At 46.5% G+C, this 12802-nt stretch overlaps 1 long non-coding RNA gene across 2 annotated transcripts; it reads right to left on the bottom strand.

Annotated features, from left to right (window-relative positions):
* Positions 1 to 954: 954 nt before the first annotated feature.
* Positions 955 to 12016, bottom strand: LOC139279482 (uncharacterized). 2 transcript variants are annotated; one of them, XR_011596486.1, is made up of 3 exons: positions 11779 to 12016; positions 7865 to 8355; positions 955 to 2852 (listed from the first exon to the last, which is right to left on the bottom strand). It is a non-coding gene; the product is annotated as an uncharacterized lncRNA (long non-coding RNA). The 2 variants fall into 2 exon arrangements; XR_011596485.1 differs by having other exon boundaries at positions 955 to 2847.
* Positions 12017 to 12802: the final 786 nt, after the last annotated feature.

The following is a 12802-nucleotide window of genomic DNA, read 5'->3' as shown; positions in this document are numbered from 1 at the left end:
GAATCCCATGCTCCTCCGGGACCACCAGTTAAATTCGTAAATATTCTCCGGTCGGTGGTGTTCGTCCGAAAGAAGTCTCTGACCGGAATTTCAGGGCTGTTAAAGGTGTTGCCTGCTCCAGCCTGGAAGGATCCTGACATGAAGAAATTAAGGGCAACGGCCACCTTCACAGCCACTTACAGCACAGTCCTTGACAGGGAGCAAGCGATCTCAACAGAACCGCTGAAGTCAGAAGCAAGGCATTCTCTACACAGCACCACAACCTGCCACCTCACCAACTTTAAACAACTTTAGAAAGCTGCAAACTTTAAAAAAATTCACTCAGCATCGCTGACATGGCCAGCATTCATTGCCCATCCCTAATTGCCTTCGAGAAGATTATGGTGGACTGCCTTCTTGAACCGCTGCAGTCTGTGTAATAAAGGTATTGTCACAGAGGGGGCCCTTGCAGCTGCTGAGTGCATGTTCAGGTATCCAGGGTTAACACAGGGCATTACTTCCAGCGGAGGACGAAAATGGCAGCACTGATGTCAAATTAGCGCTGCACGCTGATTGATGTCACCTCCCAGCGCCGATGCTAATGCCCTTACCAAGATGGCGTTCGGAGGAGCCCACACCAAAATTGTGCGTGCGCTGCTAAGACACCATTTTCAACTCAAAACGGCACCCGGAGGACCCAAACAATGGGCGCTACGCAATCAAATTTCTCGGCCAAGGTGGTTGATCTAAATCATCATTGCTTTTTCCTCTAATCTCTATGATGCACCAAGTATGTTTACGCAAATAACTGACCTTAATCAAACATCAAGCTGTAAATGTAATGCAACCATGCAGCAAAACGGAAACTATTTTAACAGCCATGAACAAATAAAGGATCCTGTACCGTAATCGGTGTGATAGCACTTTTATTACAAGGGTGTGCAGCATTCCGTACTTCATAAACAACACAGGCAACCTAATAAAAATATTTGGGGATAGTGAGTGACAAAGGTAAATCCAGAAGAGGAAATTGGAGAAAATATAAAATAGACTTAAGGAAAAAAGGCATCATCAATGGTGTATAACGTAATATTTAACACAACTCAGTATCAGAATTTATAGTCATGAGAATTCAAAAAACTATTGAGTCATTAGACAATAAAAGACAAGTCTGCGATAAGAAAAGCCCACTTGTTACAGTGAAACTCAACCCCTTAGTACAGAGATGCCCAAACATTATTGTCTGAACAATGTAAGGATCTCCTGTGACTTTAGTTTTCATTCATTCTTGGGATGTGAGCGTCGCTGGCAAGGCCAGCATTTATTGCCCTTCTCTTGTTGTGCTAAGAAGATGGTGGTGAGCCGAAAAACAAGGTGGTGAATTTTAAAATCGATGTATTGCCGGACCGGGAGCCAATGAGAAGTCTTTCATGGGGAACTTCCTCAAAAGCTTTCTGAAAGTCCAGGGAACTTCACTATTTATTTTACCTGCAGCATTGAAGTCAAGAAGATCTTTTAGGCAGGATCATCCCCTTCTGAAATAATCCTGGCTAAATATAGAACTGAGATCCAAATGGAATGATGATTATGTTCAGAAGTTATTAATGGGAACAGTTTTCAGCAGTTTTCTTCACTGTAATATTTGACAGGATTCAAGTAGGCGACCTTGCTTTATGAAGAATATCTATCACTGGCAATATCCTGCGTTATATCTATGATTGGCTCCCAGTCCAGCAACATTTTGATTTCAAAGCCCACTTCGTTGTTCTCAAATCCTTCCATGGTCTCACGCCTCCCTATTCCTACCTCCTTCAGCCCTAGAAACCACCAGGATTTCTGCACTGCTCCAATTCTGGCCTCTTGTGATTCCCCGATTTTCATCACTTCACCATTGGCGGCCGTGCTTTCAGCCGTGCTGGGCTCTACTCTCTGGAATTCCCTCCCTAAACCTCTCCACCTCCCTTTCCTCCTTTAAAACGCTCCCTAACACTTGCCTCTTTGACCAAGCTTTTCGGCACCTATCCTAATAGCTCCTTATGTGACTCGATGTCAAATTTTGTTGGATAATCGCTCCTGTGAAGCGCCTTTACTACCATAAAGGCAGTATATAGATACAAGTTGTTTTTGATGCTGATAAGATGCAAATAGAAGTAGGTTCATTTGGAGTGTTAGTATAATGCCAGCATCTGCGATTCCTTCATTAAAATACCAGCTAGATAAAATGGAAGAACTTCTCAAATATTTCAAGCTGATTTACTCAGTCTGAAGGGGAGACCTGATTGTGGTGTATAAAATTATGAGCGGTCTGGATTGAGTGGATAGAAAGGACCTGAATCCCTTTCCGAGGGGCCAACAACCAGGGGGCATAGATTTAAAGTAATTGGGGGGAGGTTTAGAGGAGATATGAGGGGAAATGTCTTCACCCAGAGGGTGGTGGGGGTCTGGAACTCACTGCCTGAAAGGGTGGTAGAGGCAGAAACCCTCACCACATTTAAAAAATACTTGGATGTGCACTTGAAGTGCCGTAACCTACAGAGCTACGGACCAAGAGCTGGAAAGCGGGATTAAGCTGAATAGCTCTTGGTTGGCCGGCATGGACACGATGGGCCGAAATAGTCTCCTTCCTTGCTGTAAATTTCTATGATTCTATGATTCTGTGAATACGCACAGATTCAGCAGGGACACTCACCCACAATCTCTGGCTGTTGCCACGTAGCAGCGGAGTTCTCCATTAATCACTTCTGGTTGATGTCATAACACAGTGTGGAACTCCAGAGACATCAACTCCCAAAAATGTAGGGCGACAGCTAAGTCATTTCTCATTTGCTCCTGTAGTTCTGAGAAACCGCACTTGTTCAGTTCTGCTCGCTGTACTAACACAAAACATCGGCTTGTTCAGTTCTGATTGGATTTGTGATCATGCAGGCTGAAGCTAAGGTTGCTGATAAATCTAATAATAAAGTAAATGTCAATGGAAGGAGCTAGCCAAGCGATATACAGCAAGACTGACATTGATACCAGAGAGATTATTTACACAGAATTGCTGCATAGCACTGTCCAAGAATGTACCACAATATTAGCAATGGACGCTGAATATAATCATTCGCAGGCACTGCTTGGTTCATTTGCTGATATTTCAATATACTGTGCTAAACCTACGAGTTTACTACCTCGTGATCATTTGTTAATTGTTCTCTATCTAATGATTTCCCTCCATTGTAAAAGGTGATGTTGGATTTTTTTTTAATGAGGGAATGCGTGATAGGCCATTTGGCACCTCCAGACTGTTTTGCCAATCAATTAGATCATGACTGATCTGTACCTTGAATCCGCTTACCCGCCTTTGTTCCATATGCCTTAATACCCTTGCCTAACAAAAATCTATCAATAATGTACAGGAATGCAAATCTATCAAAGTCCTCAGAAGTTTCCACTGACTCAGTTATGACTTCTATCGCCTGGTGCAGTAACGGCCTCAAAATAGGTTTGGTTCCTTTCCCGCCCCGTTACCACAGGCGAGGGCGCCAACATTTTGAAAGGTGCCCGGCACTGGGTGCCCGAAGCACCTGCCTGTCGCAGGCGGTAGGCCGCCTTTAACTTGCAAATTGGAGACCTAGGGCCCCGAATTAGGCCACTTTAGGTCGGAAGTGGTCAGATCCAACTGCGTGACCGTGCGATTGAGCCGAGGAGGCCCAGTCAAATTATGCTTGGGTTCTGGATCGTCTGTGTCCCACAAAACAATCTAGGAAGCTGCCGCCCCAAGTCTCCCACCCTCCGCAATGCCCCCTGCCACCCACCCCACCCTCCCCCCATCACTTACCTTGCTGGGGCGCCCCAAGATTGGGAAGCCTCAATCGGACGGGCTGCACGGGATGCCTCCTTGGCTCGCCGGCCGATGTTAACGAGGCCGGTGACTCCAAATGGCATCCGTCTCATCGCCGTGGTTACGGGTGACCGGCCGGCTCGTTCCACCATTCGATCACCCAAATGTCGCTATCAACCCATGCACCTGGCTTAAAATGAAGCAATTTTTGCTGGAACTTTCTGAAGAGCTTCAAAGTTATAACCACATATGAGACCAATAGTTGCCATCTGGAATCTGTTTGCCCACAAATATTTTGCAAACTCCTCACTGCAGAATGGCAATATTTGGAATCTCTAAATGTAGCCAAACTTTTACCAACCACAATACACAAGTATAATCTGTTATCAGTTCATGTGGTATTTGATAACTGACGACCATGAAATCATGCTCATTTCAGCATGGATAGTGCTCATTTGGCTCATCGTGCTGGTTCTACACTGGAGCTAGATACTCTAATCTCATTTTTCCTGTACCCTTTAATATTTTTCCTTTAATCATCTTAAAAACTGTGACGAACTCCAATAGCCTCTTGAAGTAATGCATTCCAACTCATTTCGTGAAAAACATTCTGCTAACTCCACTTTATGCAAAACCCTAAATTTATGGTTACTGATTCACCGATCAGCAGAAATAATCTTTCTTTCTTCACCTTCTCAACTGCTTACAGAACTCTGAATGTTTCCATTCGAGCCCTCTTTCCTTTCCTCCTTGAATATGTACAGCCCTAGTTTTTTTCAAGTCTCTCATTAAAACTCTTTTACACAACGAGTAGTTAGGGTTTGGAAGGCGTTACCTGATCGGGTGGAGGAAACAGATTCAATAGTAGCCTTCAAATGAAAATTGGATAAATACTTGAAGAAGAAAATTTTGCAGTGACATGGGGAAGGGGCCAGGGAGTGGGATAAATGGATTGATCTATGAAAGAGCTGGTACAGACTCGATGGGCCGAATAGTCTCCTTCTGTGCTGTACAGGTTGGACCGCTCTGGTCTGGCACCCTTGGGACCTGACCAGTGCCGGAACAGAGAATTTTCTGAACCACATGAGATCATGCCTAGCCTAGGCTTACCGGTACCTGTAGACAGTGCCCGGGCTCCTGAATGCCTCCGGCACGCTCTGGCTCCAGTTCAGGCTGCAAAATTTGGGCCTCGCTCTCTCTCTGTGTAGAAATCTCCCAGCCACATTTGTTAATTTTGGTGCTCTTTTTTTTTTTTATAAACCTTCCTCTCCCTCAGGCCCAGCTTCGGTGCTTCAGTCAGCCGCCTGCCCTTCCCTTTCCTTGCCCGGCCACCTCACTGAAGCGTGGGAAACCAGGACACCACACATGCAAAACGACAATTGCGCAATGATCAATGAGAGCCAGAAAGCACGGGAAACCAATGCCGATGCCAAATCATGGATGTTTCCGGACCAGAGAATACCGGACCAGAGAGGTCCAAGCTGTACTATTCAATGATTCTATGATCATAACTATATCCTCGCATCCCTGGTATCATCTTAGTGAATCAACAAGGTATGTTTTCCATGCCTCTAACATTCTTTCTATAACGGGATTTCCAAAATTGCATAAAGTACTTCAGCTATGACCTGACCGATGTCTTGTTCAAATTTAACGTCAGGTCTGTGCATTTGTATTCAATGGCCCAACTTAAAACTCAAATTCCCATTTTCCTTTTTAATGGCTTTTCCACTTACAATCCTGCTTTAAAGATCCGTGGGAAGAAAATTGCCCAGTGCCCTGTTTGATAGCGGTAACCCAGTCGGGGAGGGATTCCTGTGCGAAATTGGGGTGCACTCCACTTCCTGTTGGGGCGGTATCCGGGGGGGCTACTCGGGCAGGAACGGCAGTGCTATGTGGCTTCTCCACGTAGCGCTGACGTGTTTCAATGCCTCTCCCCTTCCGTTAAAGGGGAGGGCTGCTGCGCATTCTGATGGCCTCCACCGGGCCACCAGAGCGGCATGGTGCTGAAGCCGCAGCCCGGGTACCCAAACGGAGTTCCAGGCTGCATTTTGGCGGGCCGGACCACACCATGGAGATGCAAGACAGGCGAACTGCAGAGAAAATGACGGTAGCAGCGCAGTGCACCTCCCCTTTCACTTCCGCCCCACGAGTGGATGTCGGCCCGGTTCACTAATGCACAAGGCTGGCACTGACACTACTTGCGGCAGCCTGGTGGGACACTGGACAATGTCCAACCCGGTGGCAGAAAGTTGTCGCGCGAGGCGCTAAGGCGTCACCATGCACGCCGAGGACGTCATCGGCAGTTATGTGGCGGCCAAAGGCGCTACTAGCGGGCGTGTGCTACCGGATCAGCGCCTCCGCTGACTTCCGCACAATTTCACGGGAGCCGGTAGAACCAACCACCCGCGCCCCACATCCCCCACATCCCTCCAGGCGCTAACGGGAGCCGCACAACAGGGAAATGTTTTCCTCATTGTTCCTGTATACCAGTAAGCAAGTTATGGGGGGTGAAATTCATTATTGTCACATTTGGGGGTGGTAACATCCGGGAGGAATGAGACTTAGCGCTAGGCATGGAAGTCCCTCCCCTCTCGAGAAATTCAGGTTAGCGCCCCCAGAAGGAAGTGAAGCGCTAAATCAAGCACTCCACTTCCTTCCCAGGGCACTAATGGGGTGGGACAGCTCAGCAACGCAGTGCAGCACGACCGAGGGGCCCCTCCCTCACTTAAAGAGAAGGGTCCAAGCTGCCGAATCTGCAAGGAGAAAAGGCATCTATCTGGACCACCAGGGAGTGGGGGTACCGGGCGATCAGCCCAGCACTCGAGCAGAGAAACACAAGGTAAGGTTTCTTTACTCCTCCCACCCCCCCTCCCCCCCCCCCTCCCCGGCCATCTTGCTTTTAATTGTCACCCCGGTAGCGGCCGGCCGCCCGATCGGCATCTCCTGCAGCTAACGGTGTTTCTGCCTGATGCTGCTGCAGGGGACTGAAGTGAATTTCGGGGACGGTGGCACTAACAGGGCGATGCACGCAGCGATGACGTCAAAATCTCCGAGCGCAGGGGATTGAGGCGCAACACAATAGTGCCGCCGTTAAACTCCCACCCAACATGGTGGTAGTCATCACCAGCGTTGCGCCCAGACAATAAGACTGTGGGGGGGGGGGGGGGGGGGCCGCTAACAGGAGGCACAAATGCACCAAATTTCTAGCCCTTGGGATTTTTCAGCACCTTTTAAAAAAAAATTCTTAGGCTATGGGCGTCACTAGCAAAGCCAACATTTACTGCCCATCCCTAATTGCCCCAGATAAGGTAGTGGTGAGCCACCTTCTTGAACTGCTGCAGACCATGTGGTGAAGGTACTCCCAGAGTGCTGTGAGGGAAGGATTTCCAGGATTGTGACCCAGCTATGGTGAAGGAATGGCAAAGTATGTCCAAGTCAGGATGGGGTGTGACTTAGAGGAGAACTTGGAGGTGATGCTGTTCTCATGTGCCTGCTGCCCTTGTCCTTCGAGGTGATGGTGGTCAATGGCTTGGGAGTTTATCCAGCAAGCCTTTTTCAGTCATTAATGGTTAACTCTAAAGGGTAATTTTTTTTTGAGGTGAAGCTTTTGTTGAAAGAGACTTTGCGACAGGAGAAAACCCTCAGTAAAATGTGCCCTTCTACCTACAATGGAAAGAGCTTTACTTAACTGTGCTATGCAGGAGAAGCAAGCAATGCAAGAAGCTTTGTGACTGGTACACTGTGTGGAATCTTTTTGGATTGTCTCAGTTCGCTATGTGCCAGGATCCCTTGTGGTGCTTTTATTTTTTAAATTCTCATCCTTGTTTTCAAATCCCTCCATGGCCCCACCCCACCCTATCTCCGTAACCTCCTCCAGCCCCACAACACTTCCCAGGTCTCTGCGCTCCTCCAATTCTGGCCTCTTGCACATCCCTGATTTTAATCATTCCACCATTGGCGGCCATGCCTCTAGCTGCTGGGCCCTAAGCTCCGGAGTTCCCTCCCTAAACCTCTCTGCCCCTCTACCTCTCCTCCTTTAAGGCACTCCTTAAAACCTACCTCTTTGACCAAGCTTTTGGTTATCTGGTCTGATAGCTCCTTATGTGGCTTGGTGTCAAATTTTGGTTGATAACGCTCTTGTGAAGCACTTTGGGATGTTTTGCTTCATTAAAGGTGCTATATAAAAGAAAGCTGGTGTTGCTCTTGTTGTTAAGGTTGTAAACTTGTGGGAGACTGACAGCCCGGCCACATCTGTTTGAGTTTGATGAAAGTGTACTCGGGAATAGAATAGGCCGCCCTCATCCAGTGCACTGATCAACATGGCATTGAACTGGGTTCAAAGCCAAAAATCAGATTTTCTCTAAATTTTGCCAAGCGTAGCTACATTTTCCAGCATCGATTTAGGTGTTGTCGGAAACCAAAGTTGATGACACGTAGGGCCAAGTTTCTTCCTCCAGTTGTCTCTGGTTCTTGTATCAGGAGCATAGGAACAGGAGGAGGCCATTCAGCCCCTTGAGCCTGTTCCATCATTCAATTAGATCATGGCTGATCTGTAAAAAGAAAGAAAGACTTGGATTTATACAGCGTCTTTCACGATCACCGGACATCTCAAATCGCTTTACAACCAATTAAGTAATTTTGAGGTGTAATCACTGTTGTAATGTAGGAAATGAGGCAGCCAATTTACGCACAAGCAAGCTCCCACAGACAGCAATGTGATAATGACCAGATAATCTGTTTTTGTTATATAAATTGAACATGTTTATATACATTGAACAGGACACCGGGGATAACAGAGGGACCTGGGGGTTCTTGTGCATGAAACACAAAAAGTTAGTATGCAGGTACAGCAAGTAATCAGGAAGGCAAATGGAATGTTGGCCTTTATTGCAAGGGGGATAGAGTATAAAAGCAGAGAAGTCCTGCTCCAACCTGTACAGGGTGTTGGTGAGGCCACACCTGGAGTACTGCATACAGTTTTTGTCTCTGTATTTAAGGAAGGATATACTTGCATTGAAGGCTGTTCAGAGAAGATTCACCAGGTTGATTCCGGAAATGAGGGTGTTGACTTATGAAAATAGGTTGAGTAGTTTGGGCCTGTACACATTGGTGTTCAGAAGAATGAGAGATGATCTTATCGAAACATATAAGATAATGAGGGGGCTCGACAAGGTGGATGCAGAGAGGATATTTCCACATAGGGGAAATTAAAACTGGGGGACATAGTCTCAGAATAAAAGGCCGCCCACTGTAAGCTGAGATGAGGAATTTCTTCTCTCAGAGGGTTGTAAATCTATGGAATTCTCTGCCCCAGAGCGCTGTGGAGGCTGGGTCATTGAATATATTTAAGGTGGACATGGACAGATTTTTGAGCGATAAAGGAATAAAGGGTTATGGGGAGGGGGAAAGAGAAGTGGAGCTGAGTCCATGATCAGATCAGCCATGATCTTATTAAATGGCAGAGCAAGCTCGAAAGGCCAAATGGCCTACTGCTGCTCCTATTTCTTATGTTCTTATGCTTTTCTTCAAAATAGTGCCACGGAGTCTTTTATATCCACCTGAGAGAACAGACTCAGTTCAACACCTCATCCGAAGGACGGCACCTCCAGCAGTGCAGCACTCCCTGAGCACTGCACTGGAGTGTCAGCCTAATTTAATCTACCCGTCTCTGTAACCCTTATTACACTTGCCCAACAAAAATCTATCAATCTCAGTCGTGACATTTTCAGTTGAACCCCAGCCTCAACAGCTTTTTTGAGGGGGGAGGGGGGGAAAGAGTTTCAGATTTATGTTAAGACTTTGCGTAAAGAAGTGCTTCCTGACATCACCTTTGAATGGCCTAGCTCTAATCTTAAGGTTCGGAACCTCCCCTAGTCCCCCCCACCCCACTTAGTCCCCATGTAGATCAGAATTTGCTACATAGAGACTTTCAGAAACAAAATACCACTGAGGTGATGTCATACATTTTTTTCCCCTCTCTAAATTTAATTTCTTTATCTGGCCTGACAGCTTCCAAGGGTGTGCAGTGGTTTTTAGATTCAGAAGGGGTGGGAGTGGGGCTACCCAGTTAAACAGGCACAAATTAAAAATAATTAATCTATCACAGTTAATAAAATGACGGTTCACTGCATTCCATCACGCTCTCATTTGCATTTCCTCCCGCTATCACACTTTACATTGAACTAATTTTCAATTTCGAACAATAAAATAAACCAGGACAAATATCAATTCAGTTTCTGTGCCCTCATGTGTAAAATACCTTAGTATGCATCTGTGTCTGAAGTGTAACTTTGACTATAAATATCTGACAATACAAAGACGGCTCTCCAGTAAATCAAACCCATAGGCTGTAACTCAACTCTTACCCGCGACATGCCACAGCTAATTCACTGCAGTAAAAATACTTATTCTTGGGGGGGGGGGGGGGGGGGGGGGGTTTCACAGATTGGGTTATCTATCCTCAAAGTCCAAGAAATAGCATTCTAATTGAAAATGTTTGTGTTGGAAAAGCAAGCATGCAGAATACAAAAGAACATTTCTCTGCATTAGACTGCCTGATGAATTAACTCCTTGAAACGGGGCACTGCATAGCAAGCAACTCATTTATTTACTGTGCGAATTTCCATGTCCAAGAGCTGTAAAGAGGAAACATTTTGGCCTGTAAAGAACATACAAATGCAGCAGGAGATGACACGTCGTCTGTATTCCACATGCAGGCTGTTAAATCAGCTGAACCAAGCTGCCATCGGTGGTAGTGGTAGACAGCAGCAGTTGTGGGGGGTGGGTGGAGGGAGGGCTTTAGCCTGTTGCTAGGCCACACAGGGGACGGTGGGGGCAGGGGAGACCCCTAGTATAACCTGTCATCACTCATCTGAGGTGCTTGGAACAACAGCTTGGACCTCTTGATCGGGCCTCTGCTATCTTTAGTCAGGGGTGGCATTCGCCAGTGAGGCCTGTGTGTGTGGCAGCTCCTGTGGAGGCTGAGCACTGGTTTCTGATGACAGAATGTCAGGATCAATTTGCACACTTAATCCCCCTTCACAAGTGGAAAACCACTCGCGTGTGCACTCTGCAGCTACAATCGCTGCATACTTCATCTAAGAAGACACATGCATCTCAACTATTTGGGGTTCTACGTTGCCGCTCAGCATTTTTACTTTAAACGAGAAGTACTTTTATTTCTCTTGGCTCTGAGGTCATTGTGATAAATGATCCCAGGCCCACGAGCGCCATATATAATGTAACATACACTTAGTGTTTTGGCTTTTATGTTTTACTAGCAAACTGAGTCCTGTCTGATTTATTGTGACTTGTTGCACCATATGTTTGTACCTTATTTTCTAGGTGCCAACCTAATGATGTGTGGGACTTTGCAGCAAGGTTTCCTGACATAGTTTGATTGACCTCTCAATAAAAACAGCTCCGGTTTTATCGAAAGGAGGAAAGAAATCAAACAAAAAGGCTGCATTTTTCTTCATCCAATACTTCAGGATGCCGTTATTAAAAATTTTACAGGTATACAAAGCGTGCTTCATTACTTTCAGAAAATATTTTCATTTACAGACATTTTTTTTTCTCTGCTACATTTGGTGGATGTGTTTAAATATCTCAAGTGGGGCTGGATTTTTGGCTTTGCTCATTTCGGGGCGCGAACGACAGCAGGGCTGTAAAGTTTACGCCATGGGATAGTTTGCGTCTCAGTCAGCAAAATTGGGCAGCTGGGCCCCGAGTGTGGGGTGGAACGGTAAGGGAGGCGTTGCACACCTCTCTTAGGGCACTAGGCTGGCTGAGCATGCCGAAATCCTGAGCTAAACAGCTGGCCTTGGAGCGCTCTAAGAGAGGCCTGGGGAGAAAAAAAAATCCTGGGAAAAAAACAAACATTCACAACACATAGCCCACACCACCACGACATAAACCGCAAAAAAAAGTAAAAGAAAAAATAATTACGCTTATCTGATGTGGACATTACTTACCTCACTGCAGCCGCTACAGCTCGGACCATCTGTTTTCACTGGCAGTCCCAGTTGGACGCGCAACACGGCACTACGGGTTCGGCGGGATTCAAAAATCGAGCCGGTGTTGCAACCAGGGGTGCTGCACACCGGATCGCCTCTTTTGGGCGGGAATGCTCCACGTCCCACCGAGACAGGCCCCCAAAACCCCGGGGGGGCCGCTGGAAGCTGACTGCCCGCCCAGAAGAGCTCACCTTCGCCATTGCCGCCCCTCCGTGGTGAAAACAGAGGCAGACAAGACAAAAGAATCCAGCTCGTGTTTTCAATTATTTCTGCACGTTCAAACATTACATCAAATTTTACAGCACTGAAACAGGGCATTTGGCCCAACAGGTCTACGTCAGTGATAATGTTCCATGTGAGCCTCCTCCCACTTTACCTCCTCCATCTCTATCAACAATTCCTTCCAATTCTTTCTCCCTCATGTACTTATCACAGAAGCAGATTATTTGGTCATTATCATATTGCTGTTTGTGGGAGCTTGCTATGCGCAAATTGGCTGACGTGTTTCCGACATTACAACAGTGACAACACTTCAAAAAGTACTTAATTGGCTGTTAAGTGCTTTGGTACATCCAATGGTGAAAGACGCTATATAAATGCAGGTCTTTCTTTCGATCTAGTTTCCCCTTGAATGTATTAATGCTATTTACCTCAAAGAGTTTTTTTTATTCGTTCTGAATAAATGTGGCCGTTGCTGGCAAGCCCAGCATTTATTTCCCATCCCTAATTGACCTTGAGAAGGTGGTGGTCCTTGTGGTGAAGGTACTCCCACAGTGCTATCAGGGAGGGAGTTCCAGGATTTTGACCCAGCGATGATGAAGGAACGACGATATATTTCCAAGCCAGGATGGTGTGTAACTTGGAGGAGAACTTGCAGGTGATGGTGTTCCCATATACCTGCTGCCCTTATCCTTCTAGGTGGCAGAGGTTGCGGGTTTAAGAGGTGTTGCCGAAGAAGCCATGGCGAGTTGCTGCAGTGCAT

This window comes from Pristiophorus japonicus, chromosome 14 (assembly GCF_044704955.1).
Source record: "Pristiophorus japonicus isolate sPriJap1 chromosome 14, sPriJap1.hap1, whole genome shotgun sequence".
Lineage (NCBI taxonomy): Eukaryota > Metazoa > Chordata > Chondrichthyes > Pristiophoridae > Pristiophorus > Pristiophorus japonicus.
The sequence above is the reverse complement of the archived record's forward strand: the minus strand, read 5'-3'. Positions and strand labels throughout refer to the sequence as shown.